Raw genomic sequence first — 19,730 nt, 5'->3', positions numbered from 1 at the left:
TGATGAGAGGAGCTATCCCTTTGAAGGAGGGCTTTATCCCTTTGAAGGTGGACCTAGTAACTTCCCTCCATTGCACTATAAATTAAGGCATTGGGCTGGTTGCTAGGGAGGTTAGAAGCTGAACATTTTTGAGGGTAAATACTGGTGGAATTGAGAATTCCTAGTTGAGCTTGAGAGGAGAGATCACATACCTTTTGGCTTCATTGGGAAGAGAGTGAAACTTGTCAAAGTAGAGGAGACTTCTTGTTGGACCCTAGGAGGAGCTTGTAAAGCATCAAGGCACAGGTTGTAAAGTTCTTCTTTGATTTGAATTAATACAATCAGATTCATTTTTCTCAACAAATATTCTTATGTCATTTGTTTCATGAATTCCTTGATCATCATGATAAGTATGCTTTATGATATTGGCTTTTCAGGTGCTATTTAATTTGTGTGCTTGTTTGTGTTTGCAGATTCACTACAAGGGAGCTCATTTGGATCAAAGGAGCGAGGCTTCCACAAACTTGCATTGGACCCAAGGTAGGCCTAAAACACTTGTTTGCCTTTGTTTATAAATTGCATACTTAGAGAAAGATAGGATTTGATTGGCTTGCTCGTCACTAGATATCATTAGATACTAGGGAGGTCGATCTTGTCCGCAAGAAGGACTCATTCCGTGTGACAGTAACAAAAGATAAAAAGTCAAGCCGAAGCTCTACAGATTATGATGAAGTTGGATGCTTCACCTATAGGAGATAATAATGTAGGTATGCAATAGATTCAAATTCACTTGGTGAACCTAACCCGACAGATACAAGATATTAACAAAATCAAAGAATTCACAGAAGAAGTATGGTGTACGAAGTGTAGATCAGAGAACCCTTCTATATAAAAATGTCCTATCTTTAGGGATTACATGTATAGTGGGGCACCAAATCCCTTAAATGTAGGATCCAGCCTTTGGTGTGACATATGTAAGGCCAAAGGCAAACATCGCTCAAAATATTGTTACCTATTACATAAATATGTGAAAAATCCAAGGAACCTATATTGCAAATTTTGTAGATCAGTAGGACATGATGAGAATAATTGTCAAGCTTATGAACTAATGATGGATCGTGATGCTGACACTTATGGAATGCAAGCAAAAGAACATGGAAATGAAGGCAGTGGACAACACGGTGGTCGAGGAGGCTACCAAGGAAGAGGTCGAGGTGTTGGAGCTGGTCGAGGACGTGGACAAATCATTTCCTACAACTACGACTGGGCAGGTCATTTTGCAAGAGATTGTTAGAACTCTACAATGACATGTAAGTACTGTAAATTCTTGGACCATGTAATTGAATAATTCCTTTTACTTATAGAAAAAATTCAAGAAAAAAGAAATCAACGACTAACATAGAATATTCAAATGATGACTGTTGAAAGGAGGATTGACAGATTAGTATTGTCACTAGAAGTGGAGTTGCGACCGAAAGTGACAAAGCACATGAGAAGAAAGAATATGAAAGTACATGGTTTAGAAAAACTGTTGAGAAATTTCATGTTTTTTATATTCAGAAGGAAAAATAAGTATTTATGGAAGAAACGAGAAGCCTTATGGATGTTGGAGCTTCGACCTTTAGTGCATAGCCAAAGCAAAGAACTAGTTGTGACGTATCATCAACTTTAGCACATAATCAAGCTTAGATACAAAATCAAGCTTCGATGCAGAACCAAGCTTCGTCACAGGATCAAGCTCCTACACAAGACCAGGATTCAAGAAATCAAGTAGGTATGTTAAAGTCTTTTATGCAGACTTGTATGAAATTATTAAAATATCAAAAGGTGTTAGAAGGGCTTCAAAGAGTTGATAGATTCCTGTGCATCCAAAGAAACTCTGCAAAGTGAGATGCGCGCAGTCAATAATTTGCATCGACGAAAAAGAACCAAAAGAGAGATGAGGCTTAGTGCATAGATAGGAGTATATGAGATAGATCAAGTTATCTTGGATCTGAGATCTAATGCAAATGTATTAACGAAATAGACATGGGATTTAATGGGTAAGCCGAAGCTACAATGGTCACCTATTCAGTTAAGGATGGAAAATAAACAAAATATATTCCCCTTAGGAAGACTACTAGGTGTAACCATGGACATTGAAGGGGTTCACACTACTACTAATTTTGAAGTAATAGAGATCGTTGATGACAGTAACCCCTATCTTGTATTACTTGGACTTGATTGGGCATTTGAAAATATGGCTATAATTAATTTGAAGAAGAGAAAAATGATATTTGAAGGGAATAATATGAGAGTAATTGTTCCCTTAGATCCATCAGAAGAGGCAAGATATACAGAACCGGTTAGAGAAGTATATTGTGCATATGATATAGATAATATCCATCAAATGACATCAAAGGAACAAGATTGGGTTAACACTATTGCAAAAGGTAAGTTGACTTGGGAGAATGATAATTGTTGTACTTCAGACTCAGAAGAAGAGTTGGAAAACTGGCAGAATAGGTTGCATGAAATATCCATAAGGCGATCTGCAAGAATTACTAAATCAGTTCATTGTATGATATATGAGGTATGTAACCTACCTTCTTATAATGGCTTGGGTGATGTAAATAATTTTCTTGATGATTATGAAGAATGAGTTTGAGAGAATAAAAGGTTGTTAGCCTTGGATATAGCCTTGAAATCTACCCTTGCTAGATGGTGGAATGCACACAAGAAGAATTTAGAACGCTGGAAGGAATGTCGAAGATTGATGTGGAAAAGGTTTGGACAGATAGATACATAGATAGAGATAAAATATGATGGTGAAAATAATCTTAGGAAGTATATCTAGCTATGCATTACAACATGGAAGGTGATTCCATAGCAAGAATGGGTACATGGATTCATTCATACATTAAGGACAATCCCTGAGAACTGGTACTTAGAAATAGAGCTTCAACATGGTATATTAAATTGGGCAGACATGGTTGATGTCTTCATATTAACATTCAACTTTGAGGATGATTTACAATACATAGATTTGGCCCTTCAGACAATTAAGAAGATATTTGATAATGCAACCCCATTGACATGGTAACAACCTGATTGGGATGTGCAGATAGAAAATGCACTATAATGTTATAACCTTACTATAGAAGAGGAAGAAGATCCTCACAACATTGACATAGTAGAATCAGAAGAACACCGCGAGGTAAATGGACCTGAGTTAGAGATACCAGATATAATAAAGCCACTGAAGACCAAGAAGGTGAATATAGGATTAGAGAAGGAACCTAAGTTTGCAACAATAGGAGACTATTGGGATGAAGAGACAATCAGTAAAGTTACAAAGTTACATCATGAATATCAGGAATTGTTCCCCACTAAGTTTTCAGAGATGAAGGCTATCTTTTCATTAATAGAAGGACAATTATATAAGATGGGACCATATCAAATATTGCACATATATGTTCCTGAACATGAAATACAAATTATTCTAGCACAAGCTCATGGTGGGGAAACTGGTGGACACTATGTAGGAAAATCCACTCCACTAAATATTTTGAGAGCAGGATTGTGGTGGCCTACACTACATAAATATGTGAAGAAGTATTGTATAGCATGTGATAGGTGTCAGAGAACATGAAAACCTTCAAGAAGAGATGAGATGCCATTGGTACCACAAGTTACATTGCAAGCCTTTGATAAGTGGTCTATTGATTTTGTTGGACCCATCAACCCACCTGGAAAGAGGACTGGTGTGAGTTACATAATTACAACAATTGATTACTTGACAAGATGGGCTGAAGCACAACTAGTGAGGGACTGTAGTGCATAGGCTGCTGCAAAGTTTATTTTTTTGCTATATATTATCTAGATTTGGATGTCCAAATATTTTGATGATGACCAAGGTTCACACTTCCTAAATAAGGCTATTGAAGCATTGACTGAGGAGTTCCAAGTTTATCATTAGAAGACTACCCCTTATCACCCTCAGGCCAATGGAACAATAGAAGCATTCAATAATATTTTGGAGAATGCACTGCCTAAGGTATGCAATGTGAATAGAGATGATTGGGACCTTAGAATTTCAGTAGTTTTATGGGCTTATATGATCACATGTAAAAAGTTGACAGGTCATACATACTTCAAGTTAGCTTATGGGCAATAATTTGTGATTCCCATGGAACACATTGTGCCTAGCTTGATAATTGAAACTTTTATAGATATGGAAGACCCTGACATAATAAGGAAATAATGTCGCAGTTGATTGCTCTGGAGGAAGACCCATTTATAGCAAGATTTCATCAGCACGTACAAAAAGCAAGAGAAAAAGCCTGACATGACAGACATGTTAAGCAGAAGAAGTTCCATGTAGGGGACCTTGTTCTCCTCTATGACAGTAAGTTTGTAAAATTTCTAGGAAAATTCAAGATGCAGTGGTTGGGCCCATATGTTATCAAGCATATTATTGAGGGAGGTACAATTCAATTAGCAAAGTTAAATGGAGAATTGATCCAAGGAAGAGTAAATGGCAGTAGGTTGAAGCTGTACAGGGACAACCCTGTCCCTATAGCCTCACTCTAAAAAAGGAAAGGAGAAAAGTCTTAGCGCCACCAACAGTTGAAAGTGGGCACTGGGCTATAAACTACACTACAGAGAGCTTCGACGTAGGAAGTTACTTCACTACAATCTAGATTATATCGTAGTTACAACGTAAGAAGCATTGTTCGCTACAATATGGATGTGTCAAAGTTCATCAAAAAAACAAAAATATGACCGTTAAAAGAGAAAGTTAATGTTAAAACACGTGGAAAGTTGCATTTGTGAGGACAAATTGGCAAGATCTAGGGATAGATATGCAATTAATAAACACAATCTGAGCTAATGATGAGGTCAAAAACTCGAAATCGCTATAAAAAGTTGTGTCCTACCAAGATTTAACACTTTGTTGAATTGAGAGTTCAAGTGCTGCTATTGTGAAGAAATTACAAAGAATTTTTGCATGAACATCTCATCAATTGAAGAATTCATTCATATATTCAACGAAAAGGTCTTAGCCGGAGTCATGGAAGTAGCACCTAAAGTAGTAGATGGTACGCTCGCAGCATCAGTTGAGATACCCGCAATGGCCAACATCTTTGCAGTAGTGGCAAACTGTGGGAATTTTTGGATGAGAGTTTACAGATTTGGACTTCACTGCAAGAATATCCAAATGTGTTGAAATTAAAGGAAGAGATTCAGCAAAAGCAACAACAATGGGAAGAAATTCAGGCATCTACAAAGACCTCACCAATCTCGCGGAAGCTCACCAAAATCAGAGGGAAATGCCCTCTAGAAGAAGATTAAGGAACTGAAGAAGGAAGAAGAGGTTTTAACAAAGAGGACTCAGCCATGGTAGGATGAGTCCCTCCAACTATCGCATGCAGTAGATGAGAACCTCCAAGAGCTTCGACAAAGGGAGACAACGATGGTGTAGAAGGTTGCACAACATGTGATGGAAGCATTATTGGAAGAGGTGTGCAACAAAGAAAAGCAGTTCAAGAGACTCTACAACAGTTCAACAATACTTACAATAGTGTTGCAGCAAAAATTAGAGGCAAAGAAGCTGAGTGACTTGGGACGAGTCACATATGAGTGTTGGGGGCCTGTAGGCCGCAACCCAACTTGGCCTAGTTTTTGGCAAAAACTCTGCAATTTGTGGGGCGGAGTGTAGTGGAGTGCGTAGCGGAGTGCGAAGTGGACCGCACATCGAGGCAATTGGAATATACCGTACGGTATAAGGGTGTCAGAATGGGTCGAAGCCCCTCCTTTTTGTAAAATAATGTGATAATGCAAAGGATCAATGGTTTTAGCTGCTTGTTTGAAGGAGTCCATGGCATTTGGACCATGGTATTGTAACGATGTAACCCTTCATGTAATAATATATATAGGGTCAAATAATAAGAAGAAAAGTTGATTGTCGAGATCCAGATTTGTGTTATGTTTGAAATTTTTTGATCTATTGTTTGGTAAAAGAAGGCGAGGCTCTGCAGTTGAGTGTGCATAGGCCTAAGTCTGCGGCTGAGTGAGTAAATTACCTGCAACTTAGAGCGCAAGTTAAGAATTGTTTGTTGTACAAGATTTCTTATTATAAGAAACAGTTCTTGTGGACGTAGCCCCACATTGGGGTGAACCATGGTAAAATTGGCGTCTTCATGTGTATATTTTCATATTATATGTTGTAGCATATTAATTTTTATAGTTGCACTTTATTTCAGCACAGTAATGATTTATGGCTTTATGTGATATGTTTAAGTGATTAAATGAATGTGTTGAAGTGATGCATGAATGTTAAGAATAAAAGATAATATAAAACACCACATTGCATCATCCTTCAAAGCTACAGAAACCTGGTTATGCATCCTCCCATAGTCACTTTAAGTGAGACTGGGATCTGCTTGCAGGTTGTTGCCAAGAGGGCCAGTGATTGAGGGTTTTGTTGGTGCATAGTATAGATCGAACCTAGGTTAGCCCAAACCAAACCAACAAGTCTTTTGTTATAACATCTATATCCCTTACTTTTTGATGAATATCCCAAAAATATTCCCTCATTTGATCAAGCATCAAACTTTCTTATCTTTTCATAATTATTTTTGTTATAGCACTTACTCCCAAATAATTTAAAATGTTTGATTGAAGTTGGCTTACCATGCCATAGTTCAAAAGGTGTCTTATCACAATTTACTCTAATATGTGTTGTATTGAGAATATGTATTGTTGTATGTATTGCTTCTGCCCAATAGGTTTGAGGAATGTTTCTTTCTTGCACCATGGCTCTGGAAATTTGTTGAATAGATCTATTTTATCTCTCTGCAACTCCATTATGCTGAGGTCTATCTACAATAGTATATTGTGGTTTTATGCCAAATTCATTACACATGTCTGCACACTCATATGAGGTAAATTCACCTTATCTATCTAACCTTATGCACTTTATCTTGCACCCTCTTTAATTTTTTTCCAATGCCTTGAATTATTTGAACTTTACAAATTCTTCTGACTTATTTATGAGAAAAACCACCCAAGTCAATCTCGAATAGTCATTAATTACCAACATGAAATATTTTTCTCCTCCTGGTGCTTCTGTTCTAGAAGGCCCACATAAATCCATATGAACTAGCTGCAAAGGATTACTACTTGATAGTTTATCTTTGACTTTGAATGATGCTCATGTTTGTCTATCCATTTGACATGATTTACAAATAGTGTTTTGAGGCTACTTTAATGTTGGTAGATATCTGTTTTCTCTCTTCTTACCGAGTCTGATGATGTGATCAAAATTGAGATGCCCCAATCTCATAAACCATAGCCAGGATTCATCTTGTTTGTTGATGTAGTATTCTTCATTCTCTTCCTTCAAGATATATAAATTATTCTCTGCCTGAATTCCTTTCGTCAAAATATTCCCTATAGATTTTTACCTCATTTCATAGCCTTGAGATCTACAGAGAATATCACAACATTTGTAACACATCTGACTTACACTAAATAAATTATGTTTTAAACCATCTACAAATGGTATATCTTGAGCCTTTCCTCTTCTGTTGTTCAAATTGACTATACCCTTACCCTTTCCTCTAATTCTTCCTGCTTCATCATTTTCAAATGTGACATTTCCAGTTTTATTTTCATCCAGGGAAACTAACTCACTTTTATCTCCTGTCATATGTCTATAGAAGTCAATGTCCATGTCCCATTTATTTTTTTGACCTTGAGCATGCAGAACTAGGTCACACTTATCAAGTTTCTTTTCTTCTACATTCTTTCTCCATTGCATGCATCCATTCGTTCTATAATTATTCTGGGATGTTAATCAATTGTCTTTAAGCTAACATTCATATGACTTGTGCCCAAAGTTGTGACAATAGAAACATTCAGTGATATCAAGGAGAGGAGCAAGTGAATTTTTGTCTAGATTCATGATTGTTTTAATGTTTGTGAATCCATTCTTTTTTTTGTTAGAATTTCCAAAATCAATTCTTTTGACATAAGATCTACAATCTATGGCTTTATGTCCAAATTTTTTAAAACAATAACAATATCCATAAAAAAAAATGTGTACGTGGTATTTGATGTTGTTTGAGAATATAACCATCTTGACATTTGATAATCCTGTCTCCTGAATAAGTGTGGTTTATGATAGATTATTCTTTGATTATCTATTCCTTTTGCCTTTTTCACTTTTCCAAAAATGTTTCTTTGCAGATGTTCATTTGATGTTGAGGTGTTTCTCAATTTTTCTTCTCAGATTGATGTGAGTTGTCATTCTCTCCCCTAGCAATGTTTACAAAGTGATTGTCCTTTTATCCTCCGCCATGGATTTACTGGATTCTCCTTCATAGCCTAACCTAATCTTTATGAGTGGATAACTTTGAGCATTTAGTATCACATCTAGTTTTTCAAACCCTTTTATCTGTTGAATATTCATGTTTAGATTCGTTTGAGCCTTCTCTAGCTTCTTCTTCAGACTTACCACCTTTTCTTCCAATCTTTCACACTCTTGACTTTTCTCATTTATTCGTTGCATCAAAATTTCTTCCACCTTCGTTTCTTCTTCAAGTTAAACCTTCAACGTAATAATGTCTTCTGAATTTGATTCTTCTTTTACATATTTCAATAGGGTCTCTATCTTCTTTCTATTCTTTAGTTTAAGCCTTTCTATTTCATCTAGGGCACTGATAAACTCCCCCTCAAGGTTTGCCTCACCTTCCTCTTCTTCTTCATATCCCTAACAATCATTTTCAAGTTCTTCCAAGGCCATCAACATGAATTCATTGGTTCCACCTTCACTAGAGGATCCATTGGAACTTTTAGATACACTGCTATCTTCTTGAGTGTAGAAACTTTTTCTTTCAAATTTTCTTTCTTTCTGCATTTTATTAGACTCATTCTTTTCTTTACCTTTAAGCTAAGTTTATTCTTTCTTATAAGGACATTTTGAAGCATAATTCCCCACTTTTCCACTTTTAAAACACTTAAATGGAAGTTTTCCTTTGTACTTACCTGTGCCTTTCTTCAACCTTCTGACAAATTTTTCTTCTTCTTCATCAGAACCTGAGCATGAACATTCCTTTTCTTCTATGGACTTGTCTGCCTTGAAAGTTGCCTCTCTAGTGGCTACCTTCCCTTTTGGAATTATCATCTCATATGTTGTCAAAGAGCCAAGTAGTTGATCCCTATTCAAAGTATCAAATTTTGTTGTCTCTTATATATTTGAAACCTTAGGATTGAATTTAGAAGGTAATGACCTCAATATTTTAAGACCTATTACACTTTCTTTTATTGTTTCTCCTAGACCCATCATGATATTTACGACTTCGTCAACTCTTAAAAAGAATTTAGATATATCTTTATCTTCATTTATTTTTAAGGTCTCAAGTTGGGTTCTATACACTTGTAATTTGGCCATATTTACCTTTTTATCTCCTTCATGAATATTTTCTAATTTAACCCATATATATTTGGTTGTCTCACTACTTTGATAAAGTATGACTCACATAAACCACTCAGAAGTGCATTCATAGCTTTTTCATTAGCTATAAAATTCAGTTTGGCATCTTTGTCACTAGTTGTTTCCTTTGGTTCTTCATACCCTATCATCACAACAACCCAAACTTCTACTCCTAGAGACATTAAATATGTCTTCATTCTCACTTTCCAGAAGGAATAGTTTGTACCAATAAATAGAGGGTCTTTATTTCTTGAGCATCCTTCTTGAATGTCAATTTTACTCACTTAAGACATCCTTCCAGTTGTTAGACTGCTACTGAAGGAACTTGGCTTTGATGCCAATTGATATTTATGATTGGAAATTACTTTGGGGGGGTTGAATCAGTAATTTAAAATCTTTACTTTTGTTCAACTTAATTTTATTCTTATACAACTAATGGTTTATGTATGTGTTATATTATTATTGAATTCCTTTTGCAAGTGTAACATAAATAGATTTGTAGATATATTTATCAAGAATTCAAGAACATTCACACAACATTCAAGAACCAACACATGAAGACACCATATATAAGTGGAAACCCCGGAGGGAGAAAACCATGAATTTAAGGCTGAAAGTGATGTGAAGGAAAGCTACTACTCCTTACTACATCATAATTTTGTAGGCTCCAACCTACAAGAGGATCCTACCTCAAAAGAATCTCCTACTCCCACTAATTCTCTGTGGGATACAACCCATAGGAGGCTCCTACCTCAACAGGCTACAACTTGTTCTTTATCATGCTACAACACAAAAAGGGACATAAATCTCTCAATCACAACATCAAGTCACAAATTTTGGTTACCTTATATACAATTATGTTGTCAAGTTTACTATTGCACTACTTCTTCTTTTCAACTTTGTGCATCTTCTGCAGCTGCTCATCAATCTTCTTATGTAGATTACTTCACTTCAAAAAGTGTTATGTTTCCATTCCACATTGTATATTTTATAAGCAAGCCATATTGGTTGTTTGTATTCTTTGTAGGAATATGAAATGAAACATTGTCTTTTGGACTTCCAAAAACTACTCATAAGCTTATCTCTTTATTTTCAGTTCTGAAAGAAAAATTGTAATATAAAATAGAGCTGAAATAAAGCATCTCAATCAATAATGATTACAAAGATACAAATCTAAATTGTATTATCTACATTTTTCTTTACAATGAAATCATATATTTTCCAACTTTTATGTCAATAATTTATGTTCCACTTGACCATATTCAACCTTCACATTGATTATCATAGCCTTTGCACTTCACATCACTTTCAGCCTTTTACATTCAAGCAGAAATTATCATCAATGAAACATTCAACATGAATGATAACCAATTCAAAATTCAACATTTATCATGAATTATCACCATTGTGGTTAATGACATCAATGGCAATATTACCAACACAACTAAACAATAATCATCAACACATCACAAGAGAAATACAAAAAATATTTTTAGGTGGAAACCCTTCCAAGAGAAAAACCACCAAATGATTTTCTAATAATTTGTGAGTACAAAAATTTCTCAGCTTCAACTGAAATGGAATCTCCAACTTCCTATTACTCTAGAAAAACATTCAATTTATCAGGGAGCTCCAACTCCTGAAAGAATTATCCTACACCTTGGTCAACTGGAAGGACGCTCCAACACCCTAGTTTTATCAGCTTCAACTGAAAGGATTCTCCAACACCTTGCAAACTCCAACTTACCCTAACACCACCCTGACACCCTGAAGTATTTTCAGGCTCCAACCTGAAGGATATTTCACTATCTTGCCTTGCACCACCCAACCACCCATAAAATAAATAAATAAATAAAAAAATAAAAAATAAAAAAAATGGATTGTGTGCTCCTGTACCAGGGAAAATGACCCACTTATACGGATATTCAATAAAGTTTCTTTGTTGTTGATATATGTTCCAGATGTACAATGATGTGCCAAAGTTCAAAAATGCTCCTTGTCTATTGCCAAATCTTACTTCAATAATAAATCAAACATAATTGAATCATCAACAATCGATACTTCATACCTCAAGACTGTTGATGTATACCTTATGTGTACAATCAACTACCTAATGCCTGATAATACTTTTCAATCAAATCACAGCTAAAGTATGTTGAAATAGAGAGTGCCATTGTTGTACTTGAAGATTCTGTTTTATATGATGTCAAGTGTGCCACTAATTGGCAAGGATTTTCCTGAAGATCTCTATCGTTGATCTAACCATTTTTTATTTACCTTTTCTACCCTTATCTTGTTGTCAATGATGTGCCTCGAAATACAACACTCTAATGCTTCTCTAGTAGTCATTCACACCTTTCTACTACTATAGATGAGGCCCTCTTTATCTTTCAATGACTGATAAGATAAGGCTTTTATGTTTTCAAAGTGACATGAAACTGATCAAGGTTCGTAGGGCTACTGCGGCCCAAATATTATGATAAACATGACCCTAAGAGACATTTGGAAACACTCTTAAATAGACTTCAAATTAATTGTGAAGGTTTCCTACATAAATGCATCAAATACAGAGAATAACCCAATGAAACCCTTATTTATACAAACCAATCTTCAGAATACAAAGATACAATCCTCAATTCATGCAAAGCTGCTACAAAAGTGAGATAAAAATAATCCATAGAGATTTAGATCAACTCCAAAATGATTTGTTTCAGTTCCTTGATGACTCAACCTTAGAGTAATGTTATTAGACCTCACTGCAATATGTTTTAGGTAGCTTGGACTAGGGCTTAAATTTTACCCCAGGTCGCTGTGAAATTGATGCCAAAAATGCCTTACAGATGTCAAAAAAGAGGGTCCTCAAATTGTCAACAAATTTCCTCAAACCTGTGCAAATATGCCTTTGAAATTTTGCCAACGTTACTCCTATTCAAGATCAAAGTAAAGCTTCAGGACCTTTGCATTGTTTCAAAATTATTGCCTCATATGAGTCTCAAGGACGATCTTTAGATGAAGGTCTCACACAGTCACAAGAACCTTAAACTCAACCACAACCATATCTAGAATTGCTCCAGAAAAAGGGGGCCAAAATATCTCTAATAACCCTCAAATGAAAGCCTTGAAGAGGGGTTGAAATACCTCAAATCACCCTAAGATGGAATTCCTCAAAAGGGGCTGAAATACTTTATATAAATCTGCCTCAAATGTGAGTCCTTAAAGGGTTGAAAATGCCACAGAATTGATCCAAATTTGTCACCAAGATACCCAAGAAAAAAACCAGACCCAAAAGAGAAATTGATCTAAACTCTTACTCCAAACTCGATCTCCTCTCTAGCTTGGTGTGACTACACAAGGCCATAAACCATCATAGATATGTTTCACATTGAATGCATGCTATATTTCTAAATGGGAGGGTAGATGAGTCCCTTATATAGGGATCATGGAGGCTTCTAGGAGGGCGATTACTTGATAAAAAAAAGGAGGGAAGTTGACCTCAAAATAATTTGAATTCTTGAAGGTTAACTTGACTAATTAATTTGCACTTGACCATATTTTATTTTGCAAGTGAAATTGATTAGGATAGGCCCATCATTTATTTAAATTAATTTTTGAAATAAAAATGCCACAAATAAACCAATCTATACAATGCTTGATACATCCACGGGGGTGTCACTGACAAACCAATATTATATCACGTGCGTTCATATTGGGGCATTAAAAATGGAAAATTCACAAAATAATATATTGGGGTTATAATGAAGGCCTAAAGGGTTTTAATATACCGTACAACAATATATATATCCTAAGATATTTTTTATACAAATTTTTGGCCAAGCGGAGGGAAAAATATCAGGCTACACGCACGAGCGAAGGGAAAAATATCGGGCTACATGCACTTGGCTCACACTCGGCTACACGAAGGGGCGGAGGGAAACAGTTGGAAATGATTCATTTTGGAGTCGAGGTAGATTCGAACCACTCTGAAACCCTAGGAAAATAATCAGGCTACACACACTCGGGCGGAGGGAAAGATTTGGAAATGATTCATTTTGGAGTCGAGGTGGAGTCGAGCCTCTCTGCAACCACTCTACAATCCTAAGCCTTTTTGCTTTTGAACCCTAAGAGGAGTTGTGTTTCTGAGTTTGAACCAGATAGGACCACTCCTCAAATCCTTGCCCTACCTCTTGCTTGTTCGAACTTGTGTCCAACTACCCTACTTCTCTATAACAAACACATCAACTGCATCATAGTAGTGGGCTTCTCCAACTGCAGTGAGCACATGAGCGAGACCTACCAACAGATACCTGGTAAGCAGGTAGGAGCGCTTGGATGGAAGGATACTACTAAGAAAGGAAGGCAAGGTAGGCTTTTGTCACTGTCGATCGATCCAGAAAATCAAGATGAGGTGGGGATGATCAATGAAATGGATACTCAGTTATAGAAAGAGATACAGAAGGAGAAGTGTTGCCATACCGGGTGGGTAGTGAGATTCATCGAGTTTAGTTTTGTATGACCGCCTTTCCAGCTTGAGTGAGACCTACTGCTTTCATTCGAATCTCTAAGCATGTTTTCTTGCTTATACAACCAAGCTACCTTATTTTCACCCACCTAGTTGCTCTCTCGTTCTCATTCCGGAGGGAGTCCATAACCTAAAATTAATGTGTTATGTCCATGTTTTGTCTAGATATGGTAACCTCCAGGATCAAGGATTTAAAAAATGATGGGTTCTACGAACACCCAACACAAATAGAAGAAGAGGTGAGGAGTCAGCTTGTGGAGTGAAACAAGTAGTATTAGCAGTTGATTTAGAGGAGTTGGCTTGTGGAGTGCAACAGGTGGTATTAGCAGTTGATTCAGAGGAGTCGGCTTGTGGAGTGCAACAACCGGTATTAGCAGTTGATTCAGAGGAGTCAACAAATCTCTATAATATACAAGTACATCCTTAAATAATTCTCTTGGCTCCTTCACAAACATGCTGACAATTTCGCCTTCTTTTAAGAAAAAATGATAACTTGAGACTTCAGAATTTTAGCTTCTTCAATCTAGATTTTGACTTTGCAAAACATTCTCAGAACTTTCTTCATGTAGCTTGAACTTCAAAAGTTTGGTAACATTTGACAATGGTCTCAAAATAGGACTGATGCCCAACATAGACCTTCAACTAATGCATAGGACTGGATTTTTTGGAGATTATCCTTCTAGGGCTTATGCACAGAACCATACACAAATTTTGAACTATAGACAAAGGGTTTTACTCCTTTATAGGATTGATATAGTTGCTAATAGGAGGGCCTTAAGTGCCTTGCAAAACTAGAACAATCCATTCTTAATAATTTCACTGATCAATAATGTACATACCAAAGTCTATGTAGATGTTCATAAATTCGGTGATTTGGAAGATTTAGACCTAGGGGGAACCTTTTTGTTTTTTGCTCCAATGTGAAGAGGTGTGGCTTCTATTATGCTGCTAGATAATTCCTTTGACTCTTCACAAATATTGTCCTTATGCCTTTGCTCTAATAAAGAAGGTTTGCAGTCTTGATTGTAGAGATAAGAGGACTCCGTTGATTTCTGCTTTTCATTGTTCAAGACTTGGGGAAATTGGTGTACGGAAAAGAAATACTTGTGTTCCTCTAGAGCAACAAATTCATCATTGAGGATTTCATAACTTGTGTAATGTTGATACTCATTATAACTTGTGTGAATGAATGCTACCTCTTGGGTACGAATCTATAGTATTGATTTTAGTGTCATGGTTGAGTGTATTGGTTGATGGGAGATATTGTTGATGATTCCACTTTGAGTTTAGAGACCCAACCTTTATGACAAGCTTCATATGTGGAATCTTGAGTTTTATAAGAAGGCTAAATAATTAGTCTTCATAGAACATCTGAAAATGAAATCTAAAATGTTCACCAATGCACTCATGTTCCTGTAATTTTGGTCTAGGGGTCAACCCTAACTCTTGAGCATTGCAGGAGTGTTACATTACTCCTTAAGCTCACCCAAGAATTCTATCAATCTTCCTCAGAATTCATTCTTGAGTTAAGCATAGATCTGGGAAAAAGAGCTATGGCAATGTATTGTGGATTGGCTGGAATAGTGAAATATTTGATCTCTACCTTATGGAATCCTCATACCCTATCTAACGAGAATCTTGAAGGTTTTTGTTCTACTTTGGAGTCTTGGAGTGCAGAATTTAGATATGACCATTTATATGCTTATGGGCCAACTCCTCAATGTTTATACTTGCTTGGATGAGGAATTATTATTATGAATTATCTTCAGTAAAATAGACCTTGGAAATATGAAATTGACATCCATAGGCCATATTTGGGTTAGCTTGAAAATATTAAATCAGCGTACCTAATTAAGATTGGTAGTATATATATGTGTGTATTTATGTATGTATTCAAATTGGGATGAAAATCCAAGTCCAATCATTATTGGGACAACATGTATGTTCACCTCTCATGTATATATAGGTATTTTTCTCTGACAAAATACGGACACACGCAGCCTAGAAAACTGCAGTTGATGGGCATGAGTTGGAGTGCAGGTTGGTCATGGAAGATTGGATGTATCCTCATCCAAGGCTTGCAAGCATAATTATGTATGTATCCTTAAACTAAGGGAGAGAATCCCATTACAACGATAATGTAATGGGTGTTAGCACCAAGAACTTCATGGATGAAATGAAAAATTTGTACACAAGCTTGAGGGCTTGTAAGTATTTCTTTGGTCTTACTATGGTCTTGCTACAAGTTGGCTATGCATGTACTTACATAGCTAAATAGGCCATCATATCATGGAACTTCTCACTCAAAAAGGAATAAGAGTCACACCAGACCTCTTTCTCCTTGTCATAGTATCTAATAGAGACTATTCTGTGATGGTTTCGAAGGCTTTTCATGGGCTTTTCTTTTGGTAAAAATTGGGCATCACCGTGGCATCACCCAGACCTGGAAATGAATTTGCATTGTGGGAGTCTACTTCCAATGCTCTTATGCCTAAAGAAAGTGTTAGCCATCTAAGCCAGCGGATTCAAAAACTAGATACAAGTTGTAATGGCGAAGATTGTCTCTTGCCTCAGAAAAGTACTCATGGCGAAGTTATCACTTGCCTAGGTATAGTTTTGCATATGCATAAATTATGTAGTTAGATTCTATTCCTAGAGGTTTCAGTTCAGAATTAGCAACATTAAGAGATGCATAGATGCAATAGCATGGGAAGCTAAGCGGCCACTGGTTATTGAAGAAATTCAAGTAGATCCACCATAGGCTATGGAAGTCCGTATCAAAATCACCCACACATCCCTCTGTCATACTGACATTACATTCTGGAATGGTAGGGTAATCAGTAACGTGGTTTCAAGCTTGTTATGCTATATATTTTCCATGAAGGTTGTGGAGCTTGTTATGTGATGCAGGAGCATGAGGCTTGGAGGAAAAAAGCTTCAAACTTATTCCAAAAATACAAAAAAATCTACAAGCAAAGGAGTGGGATCCTTTAGCCATCAATTTACAGCTTTCTAGATAGGATTGTGAGCTAGAAAGTAGTGATTGAATGATTTTGTAATTAATTAGAATAGTTTGATTTAGTTGAGAGTCTAGAGGAGAATATTTCTCAGATTTGATTTTAGTTTAAAATAGACAGATTTGATCCATTGTTTAATGATCTTACAGTTAGAGTGGAGTTGTATTTATGTAAGTTTCGAAGGATGTACAATGGATTTGGACCGATTGGATTTTTGAACTGATTGGAATTGATTTGGCTTGTCTGGCCCTATATGAATAAAAAATTGTAGAAACTTAAGCTCTATGTATTTTCATTGTAAATTGGTCAATCTCGGAGGTGTGCATTTCTCTGTAATCCTCTGTTTTTCATCGATTCTTGGTTCGGCTCGAATTGTTAAACGCACTTTAAATTCATGTTCGGTTTGGTAAATTATTTTTAGTGTGATTGTTTAAGTCTTTGTCGCTATATTTATAACTGTGGACAGTTGAAAGAATTAAATTCTTAAATCAAGTGACGTACCACAGTCATCCTACACCATTGATTTCATTGACTAACCTGTGCGCTAGTTGAATCTCGCAAGCCGTAGATCTCTCGGCCTTGTCATCTGGTGGATTTTAGATTGAAAAAGTCAACGGGTGTTAAGAAAGAGGTCAAACTTTAACTTTATTAGATTGGCGGTTTATAATTACCATTGGGTTCAGAATTTGGTTAAGGGTCGTGCAGTTTGTGTGCCCAAAATCGCTTTTGGTCGTCAGATCAATTGGGGGTTAGATCTACGACGGGGAACCTCTGAGCAACTTTATTGATCAGATGAATAGTTGACCATCGGATCGTGATTAACTGCAACTGTTGGATCGCAGAACTATATCGCATCATTGTATATTATTGCATCGGGGAAAATGCTGCGGAGGTGTTAAGCTCGGTCTGTTGTGACTGTTGAGAAGCGATGCGTTGATAGTGTATTTTATGCGCTTTCGCATGTTTTCCATTTTAAACAACACCGATAGTGGTTTTATGTGTATTGTTCCATTTCTATTGTAAAGACAACGTCGATAGTGTATAGAGCCCCTCTGTTATGAAATTGTGCCCGATAACGAAGGTTTGGGCTATTAATGTAAAGGATTTGATTATAGCGGCTACAAAGGGGAAAATTTATAAAACAGTCAATCTAGTAATAGATGACTGATACTCCTCTCGAGAAAGAAGAAGGGATTCCGCTAGAATTAGAGGAGATTGTATCAGGTTTTGAGCACTTTTCTTTAACGCCTGCACCCTAGCCACCATTATTCTTGTTATTGGTAGTCATTGCTAGACATAACTATTTTACTTCAAACAGCTTATGTATGTCTGCAGGATGAAAACATGCAAACTTTTCCTCGCATACTTGGACACGAGGGTGCTGGGTAAACCTTTGTTAGTTACAGTTAATATGAGTCTGATTATATGTTTTTTGAACAAATTATGAAATAAGAGCATACAATTTATGGTTGCAGGATAGTAGAGAGCATGGGAGAAGGCGTGACAGATATTAAGGTTGGAGACCATGTAATTCCCTTGTTCACAGGAGAGTGTGGAGATTGTGTGTTCTGTAAATCTAAGAAGACTAATCTGTGTGATAAATTCAAAATCGATCTCACAAGAAAAGTGATGAGAAACGATGGAAAGACACGTTTCTCAATCAAGGGATTTCCCATTTACCATTTCATGTCCACTTCTACATTTAGCGAATACATAATTGTTGACTATGCTTGCATTGCCAAAATCAATCCAGAGGCTCCATTGGACAAAGCATGCTTGTTTGGTTGTGGAATAGCCACTGGTATATTTACTGTGACTTTTTTTATGCATCTAAGCCTCAATATTGGAGCTACAATATTCAACTTACAATTAGAATGAGCAATATCTCTTTTGATTGTTCAGGTGTTGGAGCTGTTTTCAACACAACTGACATCCAAAGTGGATCAACTGTGGCCATTTTTGGCCTCAGTACCGTTGGCCTTGCTGTCAGTAATATCATCCTGACACTAGTTCAGTTTTATGTGATATTCTCTACAAACGATTTCAGATTTCATGATATTCTCTAAAGTGTACTCATGATGTTTTCATGGGCACTCTGTAGGTCGCAACGGGTGCAAGAATGAGAGGTGCCTCCAAGATAATTGGTATTGACACAAATTCAAGCAAGTTCATCAAAGGTAAAATGGATTCTCCTATGAAGATCAGACAACCATACATTTTCTGAGTCCTAATTATGTAGAACCAACTAAACTAAATATCATCATAACTAAGACCAGGGAATTAAGTAGAAACTCACCAATTAACTTCATTTCCAATGCAACGAAAGCCTTGGGCATGACTGAATGCATTAATCCAAAAGACCATGAAAAGCCCATTCAAGAGGTAAGTTAAATTCTTTTTTGCTTAATAAAATGTTCATAGATTTATCTCTGGTTCACGATAAGGAGAAATTTATATTTATGTCAGGTAATAGCAGAGAAGACACAAGGAGGTGTGGATTATAGCTTCGAATGCATTGGAAATACAAGTGTTTTGTATCAGTCTTTCTTGGCTACTCGGGAGGTAAAACAACTAGTCTTTTTCCCTTTTTTAATAGTGATGTAGATTGATGGAGAATCGTTATCAGCTGCAACTATTACATTAGGAACAATTATTCCATAAATATCATTAACATACAGTTAAAATAAATATCAGTAATGGACAGTTACAAAAAATTGAAACTTTAATTTTATATAAT

At 36.3% G+C, this 19,730-nt stretch overlaps 1 pseudogene; it reads left to right on the top strand.

Moving 5' to 3' along the window:
* The first annotated feature begins 1,133 nt into the window (after positions 1 to 1,133).
* On the top strand, positions 1,134 to 19,680 carry LOC149168040 (alcohol dehydrogenase-like; annotated as a pseudogene).
* Positions 19,681 to 19,730: the final 50 nt, after the last annotated feature.

This window comes from Pinus tabuliformis, chromosome 5_1 (assembly GCF_031772625.1).
Source record: "Pinus tabuliformis cultivar Carrire ecotype Pingquan chromosome 5_1, CPIR1, whole genome shotgun sequence".
Classification (NCBI taxonomy): domain Eukaryota; kingdom Viridiplantae; phylum Streptophyta; class Pinopsida; order Pinales; family Pinaceae; genus Pinus; species Pinus tabuliformis.
This window is presented reverse-complemented; position numbering and strand designations above follow the sequence as displayed.